At 35.5% G+C, this 27,902-nt stretch overlaps 1 long non-coding RNA gene across 2 annotated transcripts; it reads left to right on the top strand.

The window, feature by feature from the left end:
* The first annotated feature begins 4,821 nt into the window (after positions 1 to 4,821).
* LOC114664977 (uncharacterized) lies at positions 4,822 to 27,186 on the top strand. Of its 2 annotated transcripts, XR_007933472.1 has the most exons (4): positions 4,822 to 5,013; positions 19,974 to 20,152; positions 23,252 to 23,301; positions 27,107 to 27,186. It is a non-coding gene; the product is annotated as an uncharacterized LOC114664977 (long non-coding RNA). The 2 variants fall into 2 exon arrangements; XR_003718327.2 differs by lacking the exon at positions 19,974 to 20,152.
* The last annotated feature ends 716 nt before the right edge of the window (positions 27,187 to 27,902 follow it).

The following is a 27,902-nucleotide window of genomic DNA, read 5'->3' as shown; positions in this document are numbered from 1 at the left end:
CAGTCACTTCATGTTATTCTTTAAAACAAATGCTATGAATTTCTTTTTAATTTGCACTGAATACCAAAATGATTCATGCACAATAAATTTATTACCCCTTAATGTTCCTTTTATCCTCTCACAGGCTTCAACTAGACTAACAGCAGAGCACTGTGCTGTGTGTGTTTGAACTACCCATAAGCCATCATGAACATGTTGTACTGTGCCAGCTCATATCAGTTACGGTAACCATGTAATTTCCAAATTGCCTTTACTTTTTCATCTACTCTTGTATGTTTGATCCTTAAAAGATTTTATTAAAGCACCAAATTCTGATGGCGAAAGTTCTAGTAAGAAAATAAGATTAATATAAGAAACAAATTGAATTTGGTAGGCTGTTGGATCAGGCCTGTTTTGGCCTACAAGCTATTAAAACCTGATTAAATGAGTGAAACAAGACATGAGGGCAAGCTTATTACAATATATGTGTCCCCAAGATATGAACAGAGAAACTGCAGAAATAGTGACACTTTAGAATTTGAGAGTATGAAATCAGACACTTTGTGATGGGTGCACAGTTTTGTGACAATATATGTGATTAGTGAGACATCCATAATTCACTGTAACCTGGATGGTTTCATGTAACAAGAAGATTAACATCACATTACACACAGTAAGAGAAAGTGCTGAAATGATTAAGGCTGAGTTGACAACATGGATATATTTTATCTCTTCATTAAACGGTAAGGCATCATTTCCAATCCTAGTTTGGTTATTGGTTGTGGTGTCTCCTAGATGGTGTCTATAAATTCTCCCTATTCTATAAAGGTTTTCCTTGATAGTCTCAAGACATACTGCTAGTTGGTTCTGTAACAATAAAATTGTTCCTGCCTAACTGAGCATGATGCATATGTGTCCTCTGATGCAATGAACCTAACTGTCCAGTTCTGGGGCACGTCCTATGCTTCTTGCTCTGCCTCCTTGACACTTTATACTAGAAAAAGTGAATAAAAAATATGGATGATACTAATACTATACCAGATACCCCCCTAGTCATCAAATTTCTGAACTCACCTTTGTATCAAAGGGTCACATAGAAATGGAACTCATCCATGCCGCACTGGGCATTATGTGGGAAATAACTCTGGAAATGATTCATATCCATTACAAGGAACATCCCCACTCACTTTCTGTATACTGGGTTAATCTGGACTCACCAACTGCACTGGGAATGTTTCAGGACATGGAGGTATTGATTTGATGAGTGAACTAACATTGTAAAACTCATATTTCTATGTTTGAGTGCAGAAGGCATGGTGTAATTTTGCACAGGTAATGTGTTCATCACATTTGACGCTAGTGTTATAATTTTAGTATGAGCATCACAAATGCTAAAGATTTTAGAAGAAGGAACATCAGATGATGTCTAGGTTGCTACACCAATGTTTTCTATACCAAAATACCAAAACTAAAAAAACATAAGCCAAAGTAATGGATAAATGAAACTTCAAATTCCTATAAATATTTTCAAAACATTTGTTTATTTATTCTGAAGTCTTCACTTTATTTTGTAGAGTTTGGATACTTTCTTATGTGCACCACATCTTTTATAAAGGCAGTGCAAGGGCATCATACTACATAAGTGTTATGGTTGAGCCAGGGTTAATGCCCAGGCTTAAGTTTATTCCTTGATTATTTAATAATATTGTTGTTTTCGAATAATTGTTTTTCTTACTGTGTGAATTGTGTTTATATTGTTATGCTTATTATTTAGCATCTATGTATTGTGTACAACCTTTATTTTCTTTCATTCCTTATGTTTTGTGGGTGGAACCCCAAGAGGAGATGCTACCCTGAGATTGCTGCTAAACAACCGCCCTCCCCCTTTATATTTGTGGTTACAGAATAAGTATGTCAGTGGCTGATTAGTTGACTGTGCAAGAATGTACATAATATACATACATAATACATCCTTATTTATAAATACTCTTGGTTGGACTTGTTTCTCAAGCCAGAGGTTTGACAGTTTCCTCTCCCATTTTTGTGTATTTCATAACTCCTATGGAGTTTATGGTCAGGCTTCTCAGGATGAGGTTTATTGACAGACAAGCCAGTAAAGATCCTGGCCTCATGTGTGGATCTTTTGGGAGGCCAAACACACTTTTTGCTATTTTAAGTGCACTGTTCACAACAAGATAATCTACTTAAGGACCTATTCCCAGCCTGAGATACAAAGGCAGAAATAAGTAACAATGGGTTTGTTGCTATAAACAACACCTTTGAAAAAAGACACACAATGAGTTTACCAAAATGGATAAAACACTACACATCCAAGAAATAACAATTAATTGTTCGCATAAATTCAGACAAATGATAATAAAAATTACCTTATATTAATAATATATCCTGTCTATAGGGGTGTGTGTCTATTAGTGGTGATACGTTTGTGCTTAGAAGATAAAAGGAGGTGATGGACAATATCCTCACTTGTACAACAACTATTTTTCACAGATTTTCATAATATTTTGGCATACTGTAACTAAATATATCAAGGCTGATAAGAAGGTCTCCACAGGCATTTCCCAATGCGGCCATTTGTCTCATCTCCAACTTCTGAGAATCATGAATTACTTGTTCATACCAACAGTGAGTCTAGAGGACCATAGAATCACTGGCAGGTTTTCTATTTCAAAGATGATGCAGAGAATATTTTTCTCTTTGATCTACTAGTCAGGTGTCAGAGAGTATTGCAGTGTCAACTTCACCTGTTCCGATTTCATCACTGATAACTGTAGTTTGTCTTTCCAAATTATCATAAAATAGACTGTCCAGATGTTGTCAGCTTGAGTCCCAGACATGGCAACAAGGGATGTGAGTCCTCTAAAATACTCCTCAAAAGGCAGGCCAGGACCTTCACAGGCCAAATAATCAGAAACAAATCCAAAAATAAAAACAGTACTTACAATAAGTCTCCAAAAATATTCAGTACATGACTCTTGGATCTTGCTTCTGACTGGAAATAAATAGCCAGAAGCAGGACACAGCAACTGTGAAATCAGGTTGGCGCCTACTCCTGTGGCCCCAGCTATACAACACAGGGAATGAAGGCAAATTTAAGGAGATGGAACACAAATAACCAATGGTAAGTGAAACTAACAGAAATAACATAAGAATGTGAAAAAAGAATAAGTCAAAGTTGCCAAAACTGGCAACCAGGGATGTGAGGCACCTAAAAAGAGTAATAAAACATAAAAAACACAAAATTCAAACTGACACGTAACAACAGAAGATTCTACAGTATATGTTCCTGGCTCCAATATTCAATTTATTTTCCTTGTTAATGCACAGTGAACCCTATTGGCAGTGCCGGTTGGAGCCCATTTGAAGCTCTAGATGGGGAAAATACATGTCCATTGTCCACAAAACATAATTGGCATTATTAGGGGATGTCCCTCTTCAGTGTCTGAGATATGTGCCCCTTTTGAAGCACAAATGGCACCCCCTTTGTGCATATACCACAAACATTATTATCATACTTCTACCATCCAAGGGAGGGGGGAATTCCCCTCTCAGTGTCCGGAGCGTGTATGCCTTAACTTTCATAAATGCAGATGCTCCGACGACAGCATCCCAGGCAGACACCTGTTGCCTAATGGAGTGACCAGCTTTGCCTATTAAACATAAACTTCCTATCAGGAGTTGAGCAAAAAAAGTCTTTTGTTAAAGAAACTTCTTTTTGACAGCTGCTGGATATACAAATGACATCAGTTATTTTTTGTTTCATAATACAGAAGGTAGTCCATCCCCAATTAGTCATTGACAAACTCTAAAAGAATGACTTGGTTACCAATTTATGGCTAGAAGACTGCATAAGCTTAACTGTAGTCTAGAACCTTCTCATTCACCTTATATCCATTGGTGTCACCCTCAACAGTGGGCATTGTGGTCATAAGTGCCAGAGGGCATTGCATAGAAACATACACCATGACAACACCATAATCTTCATGGTAGAACAAGCTAAAAATATTATGCCTTCATTACATCTAAAATCTGTATCACAGATTACTGCTTGGTTATTGTCAGCCATCTTGTATTGACTTCATTTTTACATTATTTGAGTCAAAGCTATTACAGTTTTGTGTAGGGCGTGGCTTTAAATGACATGATAATGGTGAACCAAATCGTATCATCCCAAGAACAAGCATAATATTCTGTCACATATTTACCCAAAGTTTTAAACTGTGATTTGAAATTGAATTATCTCTTAATGCCAAAATAATTTTACCAATTCATGAGGTTTGCCCCAAGAGTAGAGTGTTGCTGCCAGTGCGTGCCTAACTCCAGATGTGTTTGTGTGGGAGGCTTCATCTGCAACAGGAGTGGTCAGATGCATCACTTTACGAGCTTAGACACCCAACAGATTGGTTCTTCTTCTATAATGGGGATATATTGGTGTAACGTGTACGCACACTTCATATTTTTTCAAAAATAATACGAAATGCGAGGTGTGAGCGCCCGACTTGTTGCTCACGAACCCGGCGCGCTCCTAGCAACACCACGCGGCCAGAATGCTAATAAAGCGTGAGCGAGGCAAGACGAGCGTTCGGATCGAGCTCGGGACCTACCATCTTTGCTACAAGGATGTAGAATGGGGTGGTTAGGAAGCGAAAACTATTAACGCACAACAAAAAAACAAACCACAACGTATATTAAACGTTCCATCTACTAATATATTAAAGTTATTCATGTACTTAAACATTTTCCAGGACCAGCCCCCTCCATTTCTTTTTTAGGTATATCGTAAAGTAAGCTGTTACCCCTATTTTACCAGTTGGTCGCGTCTATACCCCGCTCCTCAACATACATACACAGTCGGCGTAGCCGAAATCTCCAGGAGTGATGCTCCAGGCAAGAGAATGGATTACTTACTAGGGGCGTCATAAGGATGCCCTCATTTAAATTACAGACGGGAAGTTGTGCGAACAAAAAAAGGGACTTTGTCTTCTCTGCTGCTCTCCTTGGTTTCCACAGCTGGTAAGTGCGATGTGCCCGTCTTCGCTCAATGTACAGTATGCTCCTGCTTCTCAGTTCGTTCACCTGTAATGGGCGAGTCTAGTTTTTTTTTTTTGGACAGATAATCAGATGCCGCAGCGGGGCTGGGCGGTCGGCGACCGTGATTCACCTTGCCACTCGTCCGTTAGTTGTGCGTTTTCGTGTTTAGTGACTCGCTTTGGTTCCACTTTTGGCGCCTGCCTGCAGCACCAGTTTGCGTCTTATCAAGCCACACATTCTGATTAACAAACTTATTTGATACCCGCCTCCCTTTGCCCCCTTCCAAATCCTGGTTTTTCATGGAATGGTTTCTTAAATGTGTCCGCTCGAAATGATCCACCTTTTATATACAGTATAAATGGTAGCTTCAAGTCAAAGAAGATAGTAACGCTATAAATAGGTAGTCTTAAATTATGATTATTACTTTCACACTGAATTAGCATATATGAATAAAATCATGCCTTTGTGCTTCTTTGTGTATCTGTTAACATAAATCATATATCATACGTCATCTATCATATTTATATGCCTATAAAGTTTTGTATTTGTGTATGCATCTGTACATCTTTCTTTATAATAAATATGTATACACTGTATGTGTGTTTGTTTTCAGTTTACATATTTTATGTGTAGACATTTTCACATTTCAATATTATTGATAATATGCACATTTTTGTTTCTGAGCAATTCATTTGAATGCTGGCTTTCATAATGATGGCTTTGTGATACAAATTCTAAAATTAAGTGCAATCAGTAGCATTCTTTCCTCTTTTAAAGTAGACAATTTAATGGTGATTTGTGGTTTAAAGACAGTGATTAAAAGACTGATTTGGTGTACAAGTAAAGCAACAGAAGTTTTTTTCTCAGTTTTGGAGAAAAAAGTTCCCCATGAGTGTTTTGAGATAACTTGAAGCCTTTTATGTTATATACTTTCTGTGGCTGCTGTCTGTCACTGATGTAACTGACACACTTCTTGGATGACATTAAGAGATCGGTCACATGCAAAGTGAAGCTCCTCCTTGAGACATTTGAAGCAAGTGAGCAGGTACTGTGCTTTGTTTGGTGAATATCACTTCAGTTGTCTGCCACTACATATGTCCCCACATCCAAAATTTTCAGTTTTTGTCCTCAAAAAAAAAATACTTCATCATCTTCAGTCTCAGTTTTGCAAGTAATTTACTGACTGTTGTAATATCTTCACCCATTTAAGGTATGGCCGGCCATTTAAAATATTGTTAATGTAATCAGCACTTGGCATAAACATCACATGTAGTAATTCTGTGTGATAATTTAGTAATTGAGTTGTTTGTTTAGTTGAATTTTAAAAAGTATGACCCAATGTGACATACATTTACATCTATTTGTTTAGCAGATAGATTTACCCAGAGTATACCAAAATTCAAAAGGAAATAAATATTAAGCATGGGGACCCAATTTTATCTGCTTGTTCATTTGCACAAAATTTGCAGAGCATATGTAGTACATGTGGAAAAGAACTTTGATTCAGTTGCATTTTGGGTAGGAAGGCATGGAATTGCTGTAGATATTTTGGAGTGAAATGGACAAAGCCCTAAGGAAATTCAGTGTGGAAAGTTGTACAGGTTCTTTTGAATAACTGTGTGGCCATGCAGCTGGCAGCTTACATAATACAACTGTATATGCAACATACAAGTACTAAACAATAGATTCTTTATTACAAGTATTCCATACTTATTATTCAAAGGGATCAGAAATTAAGCAAAATTAAAGTCTTATGCAAAGAGAAGTATTAGGTTCGTAAATTACAAAAGAAAAAAAAATTGGGATTTTAAATGACCTCTCCTTGTGTAAGATATTCATAGATCTCCGACACCTTGAAAATTGTAGATAAAATGAAATGTCATGCTGTTTACTCAGACAGATGATCAAATCATTTAGGACTAAGAAAAAGAAAGGGGCAGACACAACGTAACACTAAATGTTATAGGCCTTGACATACTCTGTTTTGTTAATTAGGCATTTCTAAAATTAGATGCATTTGGTAATCTGTATTATTCTTGGCTTTACAAATCATGGTAAGTACTTATTAGCACCAATTAACCGAGGAACTGTCGAAAAAAGAGGATCAATAGGTCAGAAAAGCTCCCTGCATTTCATTTATATCTAGTAGTTAGACACTAATGAAAAAAGGATGTTTTGTAATAGCTGCATTGGTTAAATATGCTATTTTCAATTTGGGAATAATTCTTTTTATTGACAATAAGACATAAAGGTAAACTAAATAAAATTATATAATTCCTTGTATCTAGAAAGTTCTCATTTCTCATTTAACCCTTTATTCTTACATGTTTAAAAACACTATTTTGTGGAGTAAGCAACATTTTTCCCTAGTACCCTTTAAATTATAAAATGGTACTTGAAGAATAAACAGGCTAGTAAACACTAAACTATCACTTAGTAAAAAATATCATAAAAAGTTGCAAATATCTAGCGTAAGTGAAAACAAAGTTTTAAATATACCACAAAAGTTTAGTGTAAGCAGTCAGGAGAAAAACAGAATCTCCTGCATTGTATAAATCTCATGCAAAAGCAAGCCCCAGTGCAGGCCATACATCTTAGATAAGAAAATTCTTACAGATGTAATTCAGATTAATACCCGCAGCTACTTGGGGAGCAAAACAGTGCACCATCTAAACTGGCATGTGTTTAACACAGTGCTGCTGTGTGAATGTGATTGAGTAGATATAGATGTATCAGATATATCAGACTGTAATGACACTATCACTTCCCTTTTTTGTTTAGAAGTTTCTTGGCCAAAGGCTGAAGTTGTCCAATGAAAACTGAGGAAAGGAAGAATCTGTTATTAAAGCAAATAGACATAATAACTGTAATGAGAATGATAAACAAGAGAGAAAAAAATATACAAACTTTGCCTGCTTCTGTGAACTATCAGTTCTGGAAGAAGTAGGCCTATGCAAAATTATAACGATATAATAAAAAAGCAGATTAAAAAATAGTTTGATGAAAGTTTGAAAATAAAAGGCAGTTGCACTAAGAAAAGTGCTTTGAGGATTTTTGAGGCCCTCATACTGTGGTCTTCTTTTTAGTCCCCGTCTATGGTTAACTCCATGCTGTCCATCCATTTATAGAACCCAATTAATCTCATTTAGGGTAACAGGGAGTCTGAGTCTGAGCCAGCAACTGGGACCAGCTTTCTTTGTTGGTTTAATTACTGGATTGATTAGGCATGATATGTCTACACATTTCATAGGATTCTACTGACTTTGTGACCTTTGTTTATCCTAAAGGGTGTTTTTTTTTTTAAAATTATCAGTATTAAAAGATTGCAGCAAATGTTCTAATGGAAAAGTAATAAACTCAATAATGTTTAACACATGAAGGCAAATAATCAGTATGAATAAAAACCCAGCAGCTCTTTTAAGACAAGTAATAACCATCCTCAGTAAAAAGATGAGTGCATTTGTACAGACCTTTGAATTAAAGCAATATATCTTCTGGTTAAAGAGGTCAAGGCTGTTTGCATCCAAGACAATAAATGTGTGTTTGTACAATAATGACCTGTGTTTACAAAGATGAAATAATAACGGTTATGGCCATAAAGAAAAAAAAAGTTTTGAAAAAAGAATATGTTAACATGTTGAAATATTATATTACTTTATGTCCATTTTCACCATAAATATTTGTGCATTTTTAAAGATAAAAAAGATTTTAATGTAAAGCTGTTATTTCATTTGGTAGAAACTGTGATTCAACAGCTAAATGAAAATTTTAGTAGCACTAGCTCTGCTGATCACTGCATGAGTCATCTGTTCAGTGTGCTGAATTAAAAGGGGAAGTATTTACTGCATGTTCTTCATACAGTGTCTTAAATATACTGGTAATTTACAAATAATCCTGTGTTGCGTAAAAATTAAATCTATAATGCTCGAATCAGGTAAGCTCTTGCTTGAAATTTAATATCTCCCTTATGTTATTCGTCCTATTGCTGAACATGTGTAAAAACATTTGCTGTCTTACAAAAGCATGCAGTGACAATAAATGTAGATCTTCAGATTTTCTGAAACAACCTCTAAAAAATTAACATATTCTAAAAAATGATTGGTGCTGTCATAGGGTCTCTTTCATTGTTTGTAAGAGATCTGCTTTGAAGACAGGTTTGTAGTAGTTAGACATGACTATATATGAAAGCAATCATAGGGTGGAAATATTTAATTAAACAATCCTATTATCTGCAGCAGTTGATTATACCTTAAAGGTGCTAGCTAGGAGAAGAGGGCACTGTAGTAGGATAGTAGCAACGCCCTATCTACCTTTCAATTAATTCATAGTTTGATATTCCTGTAAAGACATGTCCAATGATACCCTTTTCCTAGGATGAATATGGACAGCAAGTTGTGTACTATTATACAAATTACACAAAGTAATCTGGAAATTGTAGGCTTTCAACATTACATAAATAACAAAAGGGTACAGAAAAGCGTATGATTATAATAAGTTTTGGGCCATTTGCTTATTTCCTTTGCCACAGTAATAATTAATTTGTTGTGTGAATAAATACTGGGTAGTTTGTTTCATTTATCCTAGTATTATCTGTGTTAATACTGTAGATATTTCCCATGCGAAGAAGGTGTGGACAGTTAGACTCTTTAGCAATTACATTATAGTATTTCCAGATTTTGAAAAGTCTTCCTCTCTTTTAAAATGCATTCATTTTACTTTTGTGTTTTTGCCCATTACTGGATAAAGGTGGATTGTTCCATTGTTTTTTTGTTTATCAGTATGGTCACTGCAGTTATTGTACTTTGACATAGCTTGCTCAAGTTAATTTCCTTACTATAATGTCACTCCCATTATCCATTACCAACATTTCAGTTTCACATATAACATAATCATTAGACTTGTAGACACCTACATTAATTGTGCAAATGGGATGCATCTTGTATAAATTTATAAATTAGAATAAAACAATCTAATCTAAGAAGTAGTGATGGTTCTGTACTGATGATGTGGCTAGACTTTACTTAATGGTTTGTGGTAAATGGAAGAATGTGATGTTACATGAGCTCATCTCACACACCCACACACCAGTCATTCAGGCAAATGGACAGCACCTTGTGCATGGTATGTAATACTTAAATGTAATGTGGTTTGATGACTATGAACAAACCTAGCAACTCAGTATCTGATGACAAATTAAGACACACTATGCATGAAGGGTGCTACTCATTATACAAAGTAACTATACATACAATATAACTGGTTATAGGCCAATTATGAATCATCATCAAATTTGTTTAGTTTTGAGGATTGACCAAAAGGTTGAGAGGCTAGACCAAAATCTCAGACTTTCCACTGGAGGCAAGGATTAGTTTATTGAGGTTTCCTATATCAGTTGCAGGGCTGAACTAAGCTGACAGAATGGCAAAGATGTCATGATTGGTAATGTGGATAACTAATGATTCAATTAAAAAAATGAAAAACCTTTGATTTCATCTTAAAGTGGAAACTTTGGGTGGTATGGCACTTGTCAGTGCTGTGCCACAGTTTCAGAGACAGCTGACACAATATCTGTGCAAGAATTTCTCCCTTGGTTTATTTGAGTTTCTTTTTTGTAGTCAGATATTCATTTAATTGGCAAATATGAACTGATTGAGTATTAATGAATGTGTTATGGATGGCGTGGTATTCTGTCCAGGAATTTTTTTTTTCTGTCTTCTGCGTAATTCTGTGTTTTAGACTGTGTCTCTCTGTGATCTTGTAAGAATCAAAAGTTTTTAGACAATGGATGAATATATGATGAATAGACTCATTAGTAAAATGTGCAAGTGCATTTTGTGTAAGGTTTGTGCTTTTACTGCTTTATCTTTATAGGAATGAGACACTGTTAGCAAAATTGTTAGCAAAAACTAATTTATCAAATTGTGACAGCTACCCATCAGTGAGCCTCAGGAATATAGAACTTGTCTTTGCTTAATTATATTAATTATATTATTATCAGTGACCAAACTGATACAAAAAGTGATGTGAGAGAAAGCAGCTATGTAAACAATTCAAAGGCAGAATTGTTGGCAGTTAACCTGAGAACAGTAGCTATAGAATGATGACATCAAGCAGTGGCCCACAGTATGATGAGATATAAGGTCAGGCTTAGCAAATCCTGTTTCATATGGAAAAACACTTAGGCTTGTATGGGATGACTAAAAGCCACATCTATACACAGTAGGCACAAGCTACAGTGTGAAATCTGATCCTAGAAAAAATCAAAAGCACAGTCATGTACAATACTTTAGACCCTCAAAGTAGATTTGTCACAATAACTACAGTTAGGTATATGAACTGTAGATAGCAGACTAAGTATTCCTCAAACTTTCAATATTTTCTGGACAGAGCCAAATAGCAGTTTCCAATGTTCTACAGGACATTTCACCTCTCTATTGAATATTTTACAGAAAGGAAATAAAAGTCCTGGATGTGTAAAGCTTAAGTGGGTCTGGTGAAAATTAAGGCCAAATGGTCCCTGTGGTATTTAGGATACATACGGTATTACTTTCCAAAGATGGAATAAAGATTGGTAGCTTTTTTTATTTATATATTTATTTTTCATTGCATTTAAATGTATTCTTTTAAAGCTGTTTTATGCTAATACTGTAAGCCCTGTATTAAACACTAAGTACAAATAAAGTATTGTTAACTTTTATCTGCAGTTTTTTAATGCAAATACATTTTCTAAAGTGTCCACAGTTCAGAATCCATGTTACAAAGGTCCAAAGTTACCTAAGTCACCCAGTCCCACTGTGGGAACTCTGTGCAGCATGGTATACTAAGCAGTAATAAATAGCCTACACATTGCTGTGATTTATGCTTTATATATCATTAAACATATATATGTTGGGCTGTATTTACATAGATTTTTTTCAGATTTTACACATAGATTTAGATCGCATTTATACACACATTTAAAAAGCTTGCACTGTGAAAAGTATAGTTTCTAATAAGAACCATCTTTAAAATATAACACTAGGGCTTTTTCAAGTGTAAAAATGCAAACATACTGTATAACTGCCATAAGATTTATGTTCACATTTATTGTCATGTACACACTGTACAGTGAAATTATTACATCAGTCTATGACCAAAATGCACTTTTAAGAAAAAAAGAACTTGACAGAACTTTCCTACTAAAGAGAGAGAAGCTAGACAAAGACAGGTGTATAAGAAAAACTGCATAATTTGTTGAACTAATTTTATTTATTATTTATTAAACTTTATTTGTACTAGGGGGCTTTGCCCCCTGTTCGCTTCGTTCAGCAAGAGGCCTGTGCTACGCGCCATTCACTTCGCATCTCTGCTCCTCGCGTATGTGGATTTCTCTTTCACCAAACAAACAATCTTTTAATTCTCACAGATACGCCTCTTCATTGGGAAGAAACACTACTTTTCCCTGATGGCAACTCGAATTAGACGATCTACAAGTCTCCGACTTAAAGTTTATATCCGAACAATATATTCAATCTCTTTTCATTGTTCTGTTATTTTACCAAATAATAATTTCATTTTGTTTGCAGTAATGCAATCTTTACTATCATTTTTTTTGAGATTTTCGAATTCCAGTACTTTCATTATCTCTAACCTGCTCTGCATGTGTACTGTGCCAACGTTTTTGAATTCTTTATGACGTTCTACTTTGTTATCTACTCTTTGTCTTTTATTTCCGGCCCTGGGCGTGGTTAAATCTCTTGGCACAAAGCCTTGTCTCGCGGGAGGTTAAAGTATCTCCCTGAAAAAAATGACGTCTCGTCCCAAGCTAAAAAGTCTCATCTCATCCCAGGATTTTTTTATTATAATAGAGAGATAGGATGATAAATAGAGAAACTACTACACCACTTCTTTAGATGTCTATGCTGCCAGCATAGATTTTGGCTGCCTGCGACACTGAAACTGAAGCAGATACAGAAAATAGATGGATCTGTATTCAAAGAGGCATAGTTAAAAGCTTTATACTGAGTAATGATCCTATGCAGCAAGATAATCATAAGCAGTTGGGCAGCTGCTTCATTTCTTTCTTTTTTATCAGTACAATTACAGAAGCTGACACACACCTTCCAGCTTTGCTAAATTAGGTTATAGGTTCTGCAAGGTCTGCCATGAAATTAACGAGACTGATTGAAAACATCCAAAGAGCTGTAACCAATGTACTGACAGACCTCACAGAAGACAATTTCGAAAAGTGCTTCCCAAGGTAGAATGGCCGACATGTAATATAATAATAAGTAGTAATTTTTACAAGAACTTTCTATTTATTATCAGTCTCATTCATTTAATGACAGACTGTGTATGTAACAATGAATTACCATTTTATATGACAATTAATCAAAACACAAAACCCAAAAGATGTACAGGTATATTTATTGAATAGTTGGGGGACCCTGATTGACTGACTGCTATCTTTTAACACTAAAATTATAAAACACCATGTTGAGAGACTGGAAAAAATCCACATAGTAATTCAAAGATGCTGATTACATAGCAAACAAAAGTTTAAATGTGTGCATTCAGCAGTTTGTACCCAGAAATTTCGACTTCCTCTGTAAAGATAAAAGTTAAGCATTTTGCAGTGGCCACATTACTTAGGCAATTACTGGCTCAGTGCTTTGTGTTGGTGCATGCTGCTAATGGAGCTATGTAAAGTAATAAAGAAGAATAAAATATATTAAACTGAAATACAAGAGATCTGCACTTAATGTGTACAAAGATAGCCAATAAAAATCATTATTGCATGTACAACAATTTGTTTCTGCATTGAAAGTGGTATAAATGGAAATTATTTTTCAAAGAAAGGTTCGCCAATATTTTTATTTCCTTCTGTTCTCAAAATGTGAGATAAGTATTCAGAATGTAGCTGACAATACAAGCTGTAAAAGCTCAATTGAATAACTTCACTCATTTTAATGTTAGGAATCAAAAAGAGCTTTGTGATAAAGAACACTTTTCAGGCACTGGTTAAATGCCACTAAGCATTTCATAGACTTAACTCAGATTTGATAAAAAAACAGCCTGGTTTAACAAAAGGTTTAAAGAAAACATTGATTTTTCGTACACTTTAACTGTGTACAACTCAATAAACTACAAATGGTGCTGTTTTTTTGGCAGGGCAGTATTTTTGATTCGTTGACTTAGTTTGCCATTAACAAACACATGCCAACAGCAAACAATCTCAAAAACATCCATGAAGAAATGTCATGTTACCTGTATTATTGATGGATGTTTTTGATATTGTTTGCTGTTGTTCGGCATTGATCACCATAGACTCCCTTTCTATTAGAAACTTTGTTATTTCCATTCTTCATGAACAAGTGAGATTATTTTTTTTCCCTCAGTCATAACTACAAGCCACATGGGATAAGTAACATAGAAAAAAATAGATTTTGGATAGAGTATACCTTTAGGAAATAATAGAAAAACAGTAGCCAGTAGTGCAGAAGGGTGATTCTGACCACCACTAAATTTTCTGGTTTCATTCCATGTCAAGTAACACATTCCCAAATATTTCTGCTGTGTTTACACTACAAGGTCTTGAGGCCAGAATTTGAATTAGTGAAATGATCTAATCCAAAGTCTGTGCTGTTTATATTACACAATGCAGACATGGCACGAACATTTACATTGCATACATATTCAGCTCATTGAAATGTTTGCTCAGCACATGTATTGTAACACAGTGATGTAGATAAAGCATAAACATGGATCTTTATGTTGTTTTTTTTCCTTATGGATGCTTTTGAGTTTTCTATATTTTAGAAGCGACGCTTCTTTTCTAAATATGTTGTGTCAGTGCAGAAGGGCTATGGCATTATATGCCTCTGCATTTACTGTCGTGATTTCTTTCCTTCACCTCCATTCAGAGAAGAATATGAATACACAAAAGGAGTCAAGAATGACAGGACTGTATTGTTAATTGCTCTGATGAGGCCTAATGGCTGGGGAACTTTCGTATGAGACAGGTATCATTTTAATATCTGCAGTTGTCAATCCCCAAGCTTCTCTCTCCTTTTAACATGTAGCACATTGTTACACATCATTGAGCAAAAATCTGGTCTGCTTAAAATCAGATCTTATATGGACAATTTGAGTTTAAATGGAATTCAGTACCAGATACAAAAACAGCCTGTGTACTTTCTTAAAAAATCAGTTACTATTTGTCATGTAATTTTCTATCCCGCTTAATCCTGATCAGGGTTGTGGCTGGGTGGGGAGACTGGAGCCTACCCTAGCTAGCTCAGGGAGCACGGCAGGAATAAACCCTGGACAGTGTACTGGTCATCACAGAGCATCAGATACTGTTTGTTTACACCAAATCCAATCTGAGCCAGATAGAGTATGTGAAAAAATCAGAATCAGGACACATCAGAAGTGTGTAAATGCAGCTTAAGCTGTTTACTGCCTTGTGTCACAAATTCTTCTTTCTCAGTTGATATTAATAAATCAATAAAACTATAATATATATTAGAAGATATCCATCAAAAATGACAAGCAAAGCAAAATAAAATAAAGCATTAATTTCTTTGTATTTTTATTCTATGAAGCTGGCTTTTTTCAAGTGGCTATTTGTGTCTATGCTTCCCCATCTTCTTTGGGTGTATAACTGGCATGTTCTGGAGGGCCCAACTTTGATTAGCAAGTTATTGTGCATGTGCTGCATTAACATCTTTTTCTGGCGTTAGACTAACCTGATATTATTGGAGAATCTTCTCCCTTATTCCTTCAGCATTTGAAAAAAATGCTCTTTTACTTTATCCAGTGTTTCCTTTGTTCTTCCTAGCTGTTTCACTGCTGTCATTATTTGGACTGTGGACTTGTGAAATGGTGGTCCAAGAGTCCAGATTGCACATATTTTTATTGACCCTACATTTCTGTGTAAAAAAAATAGTCTTTATAGGGGAGAGCACTAAACAGACAGACACACTGACTGTACTACACTCTTCTTTTGAACCTCTGTTATCCTCCTGTGAACACCAGGGGGCACAGAGCTCCCCAAACACCCTTCTCTCTCTCTCCCCTTTTTTCATCTCCACTCCTTCTGGCAAGCTTTGTCCACCTCCTCCTGACCCTGGATCATCGAGTAGTGGCAGCTGGCTCCTTTTATAGGGCACCTGGAAGTGCTCCAGGTGCTCTAAGATATTCTTTTGGCATCACTTCCGGAACCTAACAGGGTTTCTCCAAACTCCAACTTCCAGAGTGCCCTGCGGAAATCTACCTCTACCTTGGTCCTTCTATCCAGCTGCCGTCCCAGCCAGGTAATGGCCCAGGCCATACGTCACACTCCCTTTGACATACTATAGATAAGCCTTTCACTCTTTCTTAGGTAACATATAGCACTTAGTTTCATTATTGTCAGTTTGCAAAAGGTTTACAAAATTGCTTCTATGAAAAGGAATAATATCTTTTTTTCTGCTTTCACTAATCCTAAGGTACAATAAGGTATTCCTTTGGCATCAGTGTTAGTGCTTTGAAGTTTTCCTTTTATAATCTTTGTGAACATCTTTTTTTCAATGAATACTGTAAAATACCCATAAGGGAGGATACCTCACAGACTGATGCACCTCAAGACAGATAAGTAAATAAGACAGATAAAGCAACAAAGTAAATGATATATGCTGATAAAATCAAGAGACATAGAATATATTTTGTATACTCATAATATCTTCTACAATATACATTTCACAATATAATATAGATTGTTAATTAGTACTGACTACCAGAATATTTCAAGTTGAAGTCTACCACAAAGAATTCTTAAAGTTGCTTGCATGCAGGGGTTAGCCATGCTTAGGATTCTAGGCATGTTTGTGGAACTATAGAAGTACTTTAAGTTATTTCAGCAGCATTCAAATGCATTCCTCTGTCAAATAGAACTTGATGGTGTAGCTAGAATATAATATGAGGATTCAGTTCTGAGCAGGCGAAAGCTTCTGGGATGTAAATTAAACATGGGCACAAGTCATAGTGTGGAAAATATCTGTGCTCACAATACAATGATGATGATTCTTCATGTATTTTGAACTAAGAAATAGCAAATACACACTTTAAACAAGGCTTCTTTTCTTATGTGATATATCTTATGTTTTGCAAAAGAAAATAAAATACGGGGTAGTAATAGAATCAGCCTCTCTGCTTACACTTTCCCTTGTAAGACTTCATTCCAGCTTATGTTGGTTGACTGTGATAAAGTCACTGTAAGCATATTTTCATAACTGAGTTACAAAAAGTAGTGAAAAATGAAGGATATATGGTTATAGTATTCACTGTATTTTCTGTGTCAAGCAGTCGTTACTGCAGAATTGGAGATGAGCCTACCCAATGCTGAACAATTAACGACATGGAATGTTGTAATCTTTTTTGCTTTGGTTGTTGCATTGGGGCATATACAGTGGGGGAAATAAGTACTTAATGCGTCAATATTTTTTTCAGAAACTATATTTCCAATGAGGTTATTCACATGAAATTCTCACCAGACATTGGTATTAACTCAATAAATCAACAAATATAAAGAATTAAAGGCCATAAATAAACATATGTGTAATAAAGTGGAATGACAGGGAAAAGTATTGAACACACTAATTTAACACTTAGTGGAGAAGCCTTTGTTTGTAATGACAGCTTCAAGAAGTTTCCTGTATGAAGAAACCAATCGACTGCAGTGCTCAGGTGTGATTTTGACCCATTCTTCTAAAATGATTGTCATTAAATTGTGACGATTCCAGTGGGCCCTCTTTTGAACCCTGATCTTAAGTTCCATACAGAAATATTCAGTTGGATTGACTGGGCCATTCTAACAACTTGATTTACTTGAAAAAGGAGCTGCATGCCAGTAATAGTCTTTGCCACCATCACCCCCCTCTATTTTTCTTTTATAGTCATGAGCTGAGCGGGTGACATACCCGGTTGGTAAACAGCCAATGAGTGTGGACTCCACTGTGCACTTATAGACGTTAGTGAACATGCAATAGATAGGGACATCTGGGCTTTCCTAAGATGTCTTGGGAAGAAAAGGTGTTGGTGAAATGTCTTGTCAAAAGATAAGATGTGCAGTGCTCACTGTAGGTTATTAGTAGTGATCAAGCCATGAAATTTAAAGCTACCAACCCTCTCAACAGCATCCCCTCAAATGCAGATGTCAGTGTGGTCAGCCTCCTGTTCCTCTGAAGCCTATGACCAGCTCCTTAGTTTTGCTGACATTAATGGAGCAATTGTTGTCCTTTCACCTCCATATCAAAAGGCACACTTCTTCCATAGGCAGTCCCAACATTATTGTTAATCGGGCATATGACTTTGGATTTAATCAATACATTTAGTGATGGAACTGTGCTTGGAATCACTGTCATAAGTGAAAAAGGAGTAAAGTAAGGGGTTCAGCACACAGCTTTATGGGATGCCTTTGTTGAGGACCATTGTGGAGGAAGTAATGCTGCCAATCTACACATGCTGGGGTCTGCCAGTTAGAAAGTTCATAACCCAGTTGCAAAGGGTGGTACAAAGTCCCAAGTTCACTAGCTGGGTAATCCGCTTAGTTAATGCAAGAATACTAAATGTTGAGCTGTAGTATGTTATTCTGAAATAGCAATTTTGTTGTCATCCATGTGTGTCATCATGATATGAATTGCAATGGCATCCTCAGTGGACTGGTTATTGCACTGTGCAAGTTTTGAGATGCTGCAGGCAGTTCAGACTATTTGGAATTTCTATTTTACATGGTCCAGAACCGCTTAATCAAAACATTTCATCACAACAGGGATATGCAACACTAGTCTGTAACAGTTCAGACAGTCCATTTTTACTTTCTTTTGGAACAGGGGTAACTGTCTCAGTGAGATATTGAAGATGTAATTGAAAACACTAGAAAACACAATGCCTCCTGCAATTTTCTAGTCACAACTAGAAATGCAAATTTTAAGTAGTTTTATTTTGGGATATACGCCTTTGATAACTGAAGGTTAATCTAATACGTAAAAATGTGAGATGTTTTTAAATTTACTGAAGGGTGGCTGGCAACTTTTTAGGTGAGCGGAAACAGGGGAGTGACATGCTTTTTCTCAAAGAGGGGCTCTTAGGAAGAGGGCTGTACCATATCTGCCCTGACTCATAAAACCTTTATTGACCCTGGAATATTTTGGAACTATTCTCAATAACATTCCTCAAGCATAACATTTTCCATTGTCTGTGATTAGTTGGAATATTAAATGTATTTTATTTAAGGGATTGAGATCTGAATTAGACTTTTTGTCCATCTACTATCCTTGTAGAGCTTGCATGTTTTCCTATGTTGTATTGGTTTTCTCCTGGTACAGTACTTTGTTTTTATCTTCCATTTCTAAAGATGTGTGTGTGGTAGGTCAGCTGGTGACACTAAATTGCCCTGGCTTTGCATGATTTATAATTGTGTACATGTATGTTTGAGTATTCTCTTTGATGGACTACTGTTGTTTCCTTGGTTTTTTTTATTGATCCACTTCATTTCCAGGGTTTCTCCTTGCAATCCTGTATTGGACAAAGTGGGTTCTGAAAATGAATAGATTTATTATTAGTCTCCTCTGGCATAAAAAGTTTTTTTGCCTAGTTAATCTAATAGAAAATGTGTTTCTGGATGCTGATGTCACCTTCTCCAATTCTTGTTGTATAGGTCTGCGCCTGCACATTTTGTAGAGTGTTGTGCAAGAACAAAATACTTTGTGGTGTTATTGTATTTCTGAGGTGGCAATGACTGATGATCCATCTAGCTCTATGAAGAGGATTTCTTGTATTTTGCTTTGTATGTTGTATTTACCCCATTTGTTGACACCTTTTACATGCTCAACTTACCTGGAAGGGGGTCTCTCCCTGAATTGCCTTTCCCAAGATTTCTTCCATTTTTTTCCCACAAGTGTTTTTTTTCCTTGTCTTCTTAGGTAGTCAAGGCTGGGGAGCTGTCAAAACAGGTCCTGTTAAAACCCACTGAGGCATTCATTGTGGGATTTTTGTTGTTGCTCTTCCACTTCTTCCTGAAGGGATGATGGCATGAAGCACCTATAGACATTTTGTAGCTAAATTTCTTCCTTGAGACAAATAAAGTACTATCTAATCTACAGTAAGTGCTTTCAGGTTGCTTTTTTAATTTCTAACCAGTTCTACTGGGAAGTCATTGTAAATTAATTTTGCTAAGTCAGTTTTTCTTGTATGATGCCACTCACTCTTCAGGGCTTGTTTTTTTAAAGTAATGCTGCACATACTTTACTAACTTAGCATCAGTTATGGGACTGTGTATGGAAAGCCTAATTAACATTAATGTGTTTCAGTGCATTTGGAAATACATTTCAGATACCTTAAGTGAATTTTAAGATACCTCAAATAAATTTAAAGATATCGTGAAACAATACTCTATTCATTTTGAGAAATCTGTAGCCATTTGAAATATCTGTCCAGTTCTGCACATTGCCAGCTCCACCCTTTCAGTATAAACCAAGTGAAACTGAAGTGAATGATACATATTCTACAAAGCTATGTCTGTACAGTAGCTTAAGAAAGTGTTACACTGACCCTTCTCAATCCTTATGCAAATATTCATTATCTTTTTTGGAAACTTCTCATTTATACTCATTTTCAGGAATCTCTTAAGCACAGAAATAATTTTACTTTTGAAGATTATATTTGTTATGTTTGTTGTCTTAAATATATCATTATTATGTTTTAAAACTGTAAAAAGTCACTTCAGACCTCACAATGGCCACAGGACTAAGGATCAGAGATGTTAACATCAGCGGTTAAGCATTGAGGCAAAGAAAAGGAGAAGAGGACAAAAAATGAAGAACAGAAATTATTTTCAGCATATGACTGGTGGCTAAAGTACAAAAGTGTTTTATTTAAAATGAGGAAGCAAAGAATGGAAATGAAACAAAAAATTTGAACCATAAATGCTTAAAAAAACCACTTTATCTAAAGAAATGTTACCATAATATAAATGCATTAATAATTAATGCGATTCAAATCAAATTATCTACATTTTCAGTATTTCACTGTTTTGTTTTTGAAAAAGTACACTTCCATCATGTCGCTTGAGAAATTCTGTTTGTCATATCATTTATTTTAAATGCTGGAGAAAGGTTAAGAAAACAACATTTTTTCCCAGTTCACCCTCAGCACAGAGCAAGAAGTAGACACTACCATGCAATAAAAATGATTCTTGGAAATAAAAAAGATCTGATTCCAACATCATAGTTTGAACATTATTTGAAACAATCTTCTGTGTATGCTTCTATGTCAACACTGACCACACAAATGATGGCATTTTGATAACGAGCATTTATCTGTTTCAGATCATTTTTATGGAATTAGTTTAAACAGTCTGAAAAATACTGTTATTGAATACACTGCTTTTATATTCACTGTCATTATTTGAAAGAAATGTGTGAAGACCTAGGATCAGCAGTTCCAGTAGATGAGTATATTGGTTCCAAATGCCACAATCAAAGAGATCATAGTGAAGTAGGGCTGTCAGATAGAAGGACTCTATTAAAGTCAAATATATTATTACAAACTCTTATTCTGAGGCAAAAACTGACATTCAAATGCAAAAGAGCAGTTTCTTTTACTTCACACTAATTTTGGCATTTTGCATACTCAAGGCATGATTTGCAAAATTTCTTTGTTTTACATATCTGGTTTTGCACATTGCTTCCACGACCAAGCTTTTCAGAATTTTGAATGGTAAGCTTGTATCTTCCTTAGTAAAATGGACATTTCTTAAACACACCCTTACACAACATATATTATGACATATTTTGTTTCCTTACTGCTCTGCTTTTGTATCTACAGTTGCACTAAGTACAGATTTTGAAACATTTGTTTCACCCAAAAAGTATTGTTCTGCTGCTGATTCCGTTCCAGTTCACTCTTATACCTGAAATTTCTAACTGCCGTGGACTACTGTCTTATGCAACAGCATCCATTACAGAAAACAAAAGATAGATTCCTTTTTCAGTGATATGCAAGATAACTGCCAGAGTTCAGATTTGTCTAATTATAATTTATACTTCAATTGAAAAAGATTTCTGAGAGCATCATAGAAAAAATTAATTTTTATGACCTATGAAGTGATTAGAGCCCAGTTTCTAAAAATTCTATTCTCAGTTAATGCATAATGAGGCAGAGAGTATACAAATGATGGAAATAAAACACTACACCTAATTTGTCAGGAAGGTTTATCGAACAAACTTCTGTAACGGCAGGCTTACAATAGGAAACAGCTTGATATAACTGGCTTAGCAGACTTCTGTTGTCTCAGATAACATCAGCATTGATATGTCCACCAGATGAGACGATTAAGCATAGTGGGGACAGAATAACATTTTGGGTTTGCTTTGCATGATTCAGGAGAATGTCTGGGTATCTGTTCTTGAACTGTAGCTTAACAAAATACACATCATGCATCACAAAAACAATTGCACAAGTTAATCTATACTTAACTACTGTTGGTATAAAGTTTGCATGTTCTCCCTCTATCCACATATTGTTTTCTTGGGATACTTCCAGTTTCCTTCCACATTTCAAAGACGTGCAGGATATGCTGACAAGTGGCTTTAAGGTAGGTTGCTGTGACTGAGTGTAGGTGTACAGTGTGAGCGTGCAATGTGATGGACTGCTGTCCTGTCTATGGCTGATTTTCATTTTGCGCTACAGGCTGCAGATACTTACAACTCTGAATTAGATTAAATGTGTCAGAAAATGGATGGTTTTATAGTTGAACACATATAAATGTCTGGTAACTGAGTCATATGCCATATATTTAACAAGGGAGGAGAACCAGATCACCGAAACCCTGATTGATTGTCAATGGATTGACATGTTAACCTCACTTGAAAGGTCAACTATAATTATCATTTCTCCTAGCTAGTGCTTAGATTGCCTCAGTTAATTGTAAATTCTTTCAAATAAGTAATGGTTTTAGTAATGTTTGTAGATTTTACAATCTGGGTTAACTACTTTTAGAAAAGTTTTGTCATGCAGAATTATTACTACAAATAAATATTTGGAACTTAAGTGTTTATATGCCAAAAAGTGCACCAATATGGGTTGCTTTCTACATATTCAGTCATATACGACAAGTAAAATGAATTTTAATTAGGTGAATGTGCTAGCAAGCAATGCTGCTTTTACAACTTGCACTGATATACTGTATCTCTCACACCAGGAATTGTCCGCGTGTTCCATTTGGCTCTTGTTGCATCTAATGAAAACCAGGTGAATTCAGAAAATCTCAGAATATAAAAAAATATTTTTTTTATGGAATAACTTAAATTTTGCAATTATTTAATTTCAAATACCCTAAAGGAGTAAGAAAATAAATGTTCAAATGACCAAATTATTTTTTGTAAAACTGTACATAATAATGAGAATTGTTATTATGCAGAGAAAAAACATTACTGTACATGCCTGTATCTCATTTATGATATATGTTTTATGAATGTGTGTGTGTGTGTGTGATACATGCTTATATATATAAATATTCTGAATGGTTTTGTATTGTTTTAATTAGGGCTGTGAAAAAAATGCTGCATCCATTCTATTAGAAATGTTCTTATTTAGAATATTAGTTGATCTCTTCATCATGGCATTTATGCAGGAACTAATCTAGTAATATTATTTTTATTTATTTATTTTTGTTTCACTGCCATTTGAGACTATGTTGCACTAGGTCTGCGATGAAAGGCTTCATTTAGGCAGCCAATCTTTAAAAGTGGTCCCAAATGAATAGACTGAATAAATCCTCTAATGACAAGCATTGCTGGAATTCAGTAGAATCATACACTTAAAAATATATTTTGGAGACTTCTTTTAAAGTAAGAAATAGTTGACTTGATTAGTTCAAGAAAGCAAAAGTATAATAATATGAGTAGCATTACAAATAGAGGAATGATAATATAGGCAAATGTAAGGTATAAAATCTAGATTCAGTGTTGTCAAAATTATAAAACTGTTGCAGTAAACTGCTTTTGTTCAACCAGGCTTATCATTTAAAATATATGCCTTCAAGGGCACCATACCAGAAAGTTTAAATTTGTTCATACTTATTAACTGATATTGGTAACTGACATGGCCTTACAGTATTACAATGAAATGGATGGTGATTTATGTTTGGTGCCCCTGAGATGATGTTGAGATCAACTTTACAAGGAAACCATTTCAATGATATAAGATTCTAAAAGCTCATCTTTTAACAAATTAAAAAGCATGGCATGGAAAATGGATGTCAATTTTCTGAGAACATCCTAACCTGCTACGAACCCTTCATTTAATCAAGAGGGTAAAGTGTATCTGGAGATTTCATTAGCAGCCACTTTGCTAGATTTGATACATTAGTTCTTAGGTTGTATGGGGGTTGGGTGGTGGTGCTGCTTGTAAGCCATTCTGTGATCTTTAGAGATTCTGAATAACAGAGATCAGTTTATTTAAAGGGCCATGGAGGCAGGATAACAGACTCTTTGTATCTCCTGAATTATATAAAGAAAATCTGACTTCTTATATGAGGCTTGCCCTTAATTCACAGTGCAGTTAGGGACATGCATGATACTGGACTGGGGTGAGGTTAGGCGAGTCATTGTTCGCAGTGGTCATCTGTACATTTTACCATTAAACTTGTTAGGAACATGAGAATTTGTGTTGGATTCAAATGCATTAAAAAGTGTAACAAATAAACTAAATTAACACATAATATAGTTTGTCTTTGGGTATGTGCTGATTAAAAAAAAAGCCTGTGTTATGTTCCTTTTTAACTGTTTTCATGTGAAATAAAATAAAAGGCAAGGGTGTAAAGGCAGAAAAATCCTTTTAAAACATTTGCTTAATGACTATCATTTGTTTGGCTTTCTTTACTTTCATTAATTTGCATTAAGCTGTGACAATACAAAAATCATTTGCACAAAATGATCCTCTTGAGGAGTAATCCGTAAATTAAAGATGCACTGTACTTGCTAAGGTAAATTTAAATTGCCCATAATTCCTAGATTACTAGTCCTTTTTCTGAACCTGTTTCTTGTTGTGAGGAGGTGGATCAGGCAAAAAGCAAGACATACCACTGTACAGGATGCAGTCATGTATACACCAACACACTTAAAGGATTCACATGATTTGGACTACTTTTTAAATTATTTTTAAGAATTAATGTTCTGTTTTGGTGTCATTATCTGTGCACCTTCGTGTTTGCTCAGTGGCTTTGGCACTATGTGTTTGAAGGTTCATATGGATACACGCCTAAATTAGTCATTTACATCACGGTGGCTTGGTTATTTAAGACCAAGCTGCATGTTAACTCACATCTGTACTTTGTTCCAAAATAAATGAAAGACTAACTAGAAAATCAAGTGTCTAAAGAAAAATAAACCTTACTTTAGTTACTTTTATCTTCTGTCTGGAAAGAAAGGTACCCGTTTCTTGGCAAATTATTTCAAAAAGTAGCTAAGGTCTCATTAATAAATTCTGAATAATACTTGTATTTTTCAATTTTTAGCCTAAGTATGATAGACATTGTACTCTTAATTTTAGAACAATCCTTATGCAAGCAGATTGCATGATCAGTATAAGAAATAGTTTAAAGTCCCCATAAGATTATAAGATTAAGCTCTATTAATGTTGTAGAGTAGACTTTGCTGTTCAGTTCAGAGTACTTATCTCTGTGGCTTTTCTGGTTTAAGTATATACGGAACAGTGTTACGCTGTTGTCTGATGACTAGAGTTTCAATATATTCTGTCTTATACATTGTAGAGGTTGATTATAATACGTTGTTTAACTGAACACTGTTAAACTGTACAGTAATCCCTCCTCTATCGCGGGGGTTGCGTTCCAGAATCCCCCGCGAAAGGTGAAAATCCGCGAAGTAGAAACCATATGTTCATATGGTTCTTTTTATATATTTTAAGCCCGTATAAACGCTCCCACACTATTATAAACATTTCCCGCACAATTATACAGCATAAACCCTTTGTATTCTCTTAGATATTAGGTAAGATTTGTTGAAATTATGTATGTAAACACAGTTTATATACAGTAAAACCTAAATATTATTTTAAAGATATCGAGCGTCTCCGATATCACATATGTTACAGCCATTACGACAGACCAGCAATAAATACGTACAATGCAAGAAAAATACAGTAAAATGTGTATACAGTGACACTAAACTATGTACATGTAATAAGTACTGTATGTAGATAATTAATTATAGTTACTCACCAACAATGACATTTGTCCGATAACGATGAGTTTAATTTTACTGCACAACAAAGAAGAGCATTACAGCTCTTCTAAAGGAGCCTCTTCAGGCGACTGTGTAGCACCGCTGTTGTTCTCCTTCCGGCAGTCTTCAATCCAAATCCCTAAAGCAGATTCCATCCAGACTACTGCCTTATTACGTCCACTTGCAACTCGTTTTGCGCCCAGCTTGCGGCCGTAGATCTTATATGCTTTTCCTCCTTTTTAAATAAAAAGAATCGTGGACTCATTGATGCCGTAATGGTGTCCTGCAGTGGTGTAGCTGTTCCCTTCCTTCAACATATCCAAAACTTTTACCTTTTCTGCAATCATTTGCATCTTCTGTTGGCGCTTGGACACGGCCCCTGAAGCAGTAGCAGGAGCACGTTGATGCTGAATGAGTGAGATGAGACTTCCTGGTTAATGCAGCACTCCGTCGCTGAGCCAATCAGCACACAGGAACTTAACTGTGTGCTCTGATTAGGTAGCTTCTCAGTCATCCGCCAATAGCGTCCCTTGTATGAAATCAACTGGGCAAACCAACTGAGGAAGCATGTACCAGAAGTAAAAAGACCCATTGTCCGCAGAAACCCGCAAAGCAGCGAAAAATCTGCGTTATATATTTAGATATGCTTACATATAAAATCCGCAATAGAGTGAAGCCGCGAAAGTCGAAGCGCGATATAGCGAGGGATTACTGTACATTTTATTAAAATTTTAAAGTAATCTGTGGCAGTATAGTTTAAGACAATGCTGTGTCAATATGAACACATTTATGTTTTGAATTTTCTTTTATAGCTCAGCATCTCCATGTTGAATTTTGAAGAGCCAACTACCAAAACTTACTCAGACCATCAAGCAAAAATTTTAAAATAATGCATTTTTTCACTGTTCCTGTTTATGTTCCATATTGATAGAAACATTCTTCTTAATTAATTGTTTGATTTTATGTGACTGCAGAAATGATGAGTTTATGTGAATAATAAGCAGTAAAAAATAATAAAAATGCATTCAAATAATTAAACTCAAATCAAGTTTCTGGTAATGGCTGTGTAATTGCTGTTAGCAGGCAACTGAGAACAGGAAATGTGGAAATAATCAAACTTCACACAGGGATCCTAACAACGCCAAGGTCAAGGATAAGGCATGACATTTGCAGTGCAGACATACAGTTCAGTGTGTTCTTTGGAACTGAAGGTTTGCCTCCCCTTGTCCTAGCAAGGTATACTGCCAACCATTTCAAGTAAATGTAAGTGCTATCCTCCACACTACCATTATATACTGTACTGCCATCTTGTACCACTGCAGCCACTGTGAAATGTTTCTCCAGGCAGCAATACATACTCACATTTCTGCTTGCCAACAATGACTAGTAAAGGTACTGTTTTGCTGGCATTTATAGTTAAATACAATGTGATGTTGAAGTCCAAACAAAGCCTTTAAGACCAGCTAGAAACCAGGTTATAATATAACTGTAAAATAATTCAAAATGCAGCAAAAAAAATTAACTCAAATCTAGTTTTGGCTAGTGTTTGCATGATTGCCATCAGCTGACAACAGTAAGCAGAAGATGTAAAACTCCATACAGAGACTG

This window comes from Erpetoichthys calabaricus, chromosome 14, assembly GCF_900747795.2.
Source record: "Erpetoichthys calabaricus chromosome 14, fErpCal1.3, whole genome shotgun sequence".
Lineage (NCBI taxonomy): Eukaryota > Metazoa > Chordata > Cladistia > Polypteriformes > Polypteridae > Erpetoichthys > Erpetoichthys calabaricus.
This window is presented reverse-complemented; position numbering and strand designations above follow the sequence as displayed.